The sequence below is a fragment of the Hordeum vulgare genome, chromosome 5H (assembly GCF_904849725.1).
Source record: "Hordeum vulgare subsp. vulgare chromosome 5H, MorexV3_pseudomolecules_assembly, whole genome shotgun sequence".
Classification (NCBI taxonomy): Eukaryota; Viridiplantae; Streptophyta; class Magnoliopsida; order Poales; family Poaceae; genus Hordeum; species Hordeum vulgare.
Window position 1 is genome coordinate 570236684 of NC_058522.1, and position 3794 is coordinate 570240477.

The following is a 3794-nucleotide window of genomic DNA, read 5'->3' on the forward strand; positions in this document are numbered from 1 at the left end:
TGCCTGATGTTCCACTAGGAGTGTTCCTTGATGCTCATATTTCTAGAGTTACTACCAATGCTCGTGATGCTTCTGAAACTGCCGATACTATTGAGATAGAACCTGCTTTTGCTCCTACTAGATCTAGCTCTCCTAGATATGAATTGCCTGATATACGTGAGGGTTACATTATGGAGGGAGAGATAGCTGAGGATTTTCTTGCGTGTAAGGATGCCTATGACGCTGAGAAATTACTTCTCAAGTGGAAGGAAAAATCTCGGGAAGCTAGGATGAAAAATGACCCGAAGTTTGCCACTTCGCCTATCTTTGTCACCGATAAGGATTATGAATTCTCTGTCGACCCTGAGATAATCTCTCTAGTCGAATCTGATCCTTTTCACGGTTATGAGTCTGAGGCGGTCATAGCCCATCTTGCCAAACTATCCGAAATAGCCAACCTTTTCACTAATGAGGAGAAGATTCGCCACTACTATATCCTTAAGTTGTTTCCTTTCTCTCTAAAGGATGATGCTAAAGCCTGGTTCACCTCTCTTGCTCCTGGATGTGTGCGTAGTCCCCAGGAGATGGTCTATTACTTCTTTGAGAAATATTTCCCTACCCATAAGAAGCAAGTTGCCTTGTAGGAAATATACAACTTTGCTCAACTCCAAGAAGAGAGTCTTCCACAAGCTTGGGGGAGGCTCATCCAGCTACAGAATGCTTTGCATGATCACCCTCTTAAGAAGAACGAGATACTTGATATCCTCTATAGCGGACTTACCGATGCCTCTAGAGACCACCTAGATAGTTGTGCCGGTTGTGTTTTTAGGGAATGAACTGTAGAACAAGCTGAGACCCTACTGAATAACCTCTTGATCAATGATAATGCTTGGACTATTTCCGAACCACCTCCTAAGCCAACTCCTAAGAAAAGAGGTATTCTATTCCTGAGTCCCGAATATATGCAAGAAGCCAAGAAATCTATGCAAGAGAAAGGCATTAGATCTGAAGATTTCAAAAATCTACCACCTATCGAAGAGATCCATGGTCTCGATAACCCGATATAGGTAGTGGAAGTGAACTCTCTGCGTAGGTTTGATGAGAGTGATATTCCTTTTGATAAACCTGCTAGCCTATGCTTTGATGAATTTGACAACTTTGTTGTCAAACAATAGAGTTTCAATGATTGTGTTAGCAGACATTTGGAACAAAGTACTCGTATGCTTAGGCATTTAAGTGCTTGTGTAGACAGAAATGTCAATGATCTGAAGCTTCTAAGTAAACATGCCTCTATGATAACTACTCAGGTAGAACAATTACTTAAAGCTCAGAATGACTTTCTCAATGAACTAAATGACAACTCTATCAGAGTCATTACTAGAGGAGGCAAAATGACTCAGGAACCTTTGTATCCTGAAGGTCATCCTAAGAGAATTGATCAAGATTCTCAAGGAATCAATGCTGATACACCTAGTCATCCTAAGGACAAGAAGAAGGATGATAGAAGCCTGCACGCCAGTTCACCAAATACTTTCACACCTGAAGAACCTAACGATATTTCTACGTCTGATGCAGAAACACAATCAGGTGATGAACATGAACCTCGTGACAATATGGACAATGATGTTCATAATAATGCTCAACCTAGCAATGATGAGGATGTGGAGATTGAACCTACGGTTAATCCTGATAATCCACAACCTAAGAGATACGACAAGAATGACTTCACTGCTAGGAAGCATGGTAAAGAAAGAGAGCCATGGGTTCAGAGACCTATGCCCTTTCCTCCTAAGCCATCCAAGAAAAAGGATGATGAGGATTTTGAGCGCTTCGTTGAGATGATAAGACCCGTCTTTCTGCAGATGTAGTTAACTGATATGCTCAAGATGTCTTTGTATGCCAAGTACATGAAAGATATCGTGACTAATAAACGGAAGATACCAGATCTTGAGATCTCCACCATGCTTGCCAATTACACTTTCAAGGGTGGAACTCCTAAGAAACTTGGTGATCCCGGAGTGCCCACTATACCTTGCTCCATTAAAGGAAACTATGTAAGAACTGCCTTATGTGACCTTGGAGCCGGTGTTAGTGTTATGCCGCTTTCTCTTTATGGAAGACTTGAGTTGGATAAGTTGACACCCACTGAAATTTCTGTGCAAATGGCCGACAAATCAACTACTTTCTCTATCGGCATTTGCGAGGATGTGCCTGTTGTGGTGGCTAATACAACTACCTTAACAGACTTTGTTATCTTGGATATTCCCGAGGACGATGCCATGGCTGTCATCCTCGGAAGACCCTTTTTAAACATGGCAGGGGCTGTTATAGATTGCAACAAAGGCAATGCCACTTTCCATGTCAATGGTAATGAGCATACAGTGCACTTTCCGAAGAAACGATATCAAGCACATTGCATCAATGCTATCGAAAAGACTTCATCGATTCTCATTGGGAGCTTTGAATGCCCTATTCCTCGTGTCAAGATGAAGTATGATTTGCTTGTTGGGGAGATACATATTCCCATTGAGGTGACTTAGTGGCTATTAGAAAAATTCTCCGTTCTCTCTTGCGATTCGAGAAGGTTTTGTCATAAGGACTTGATCAATCCCACTGACGGATTTCTTTCGATGACCATGAAACGGATGAATCAAAGAGTCACATACCTCTGTTTTGAGGTTTCCTTTTCTTTTGCTTAGAAGAAAAATGATAGAATTCGTTTAGTTTTTCCTGTTTTCTGTTTTAGCGTCCGGAGAAAAATACCTTGAAATAAAAGTTCTCCGATGGTCCTGAAAATTTAGTATGATTTTTTCTGGAATTTTTGAAAATTTCTGAGCCTGAGAGCTGGCCTGGGGGCCTGACCAGTGGGCCACAAGCCGTGCCACCGCCACCTACCCCCCAGGTGGCGGGGTGCAAGCTTGTGGGGCCCACATGCACCCGTACACTCATTCCAGCTCCCAGCCTCTTCTTCCACCTCCAGAAGAAATTGTTTCGCAACTCAAACCCGTGTTCTTGCTCATTTGGCTGTGATTTTCGATCTCCTTGCTCAAAGCACCATTCTCCGAACCGTTTTGGGGAAATTACTCCTTGGTAAGTGACTCCTCCATTGGTCCAATTAGTTTTTGCTCTAGTGCCTTATCCTTCGCGTATTCTTGCTACCTTGGTGACCCTGTTGTTGAGCTAGAAATGTTGATTTTAGCTGGTCCCAAGTAGTTTTAGCGCGTGATACGGTCTCTAGGCACTAGTAGGAGTAGTTGCTACAAGTTGGGTTAATCCTTATTCACTTTTCTTTCGAGGTCTCTAAAAAAATTTCAGAATTTTTCAGAGCTAGAAAAAGGAAAAGATGAGGAGGTTCTTGAGAGGCTCTTCAAGCCGTAACCTCAAGGAGGATGAGAAGAATCACCCCAAGTACGTAGTCCCTCGAGTCACAGAAGTTCGAGCGTGCGAGTGGCCAAGTGATGAATTTTTGCGCGCCGCCGGACTTTATGAAGACTTTTATTACTTGGTGGAGAACGCAGGTCTTACTGCGTTCGTTGAAGATAAGCGCCCACAATATCTCCTCCTCACCAATATTTTCGTTCAAAGCTTCAACTTTTATCCGAGGAAGAATCCTCCCATGGTTGAGTTCATGATATACGATGTCCCCCAGTGCATGACGTTGAAGGACTTTTGCAATGTATGCAAATTACCTTATGTAGGGGATATCCGTGACCCTCGTCCACGGGAATTGGAGGATTTCATTGGTTCTATTGCTGTTGGAGAGGAGAGAGGAGTGTCTCGCGCTAGAATTGCTAGCATACATTTTCCTGTGCTTC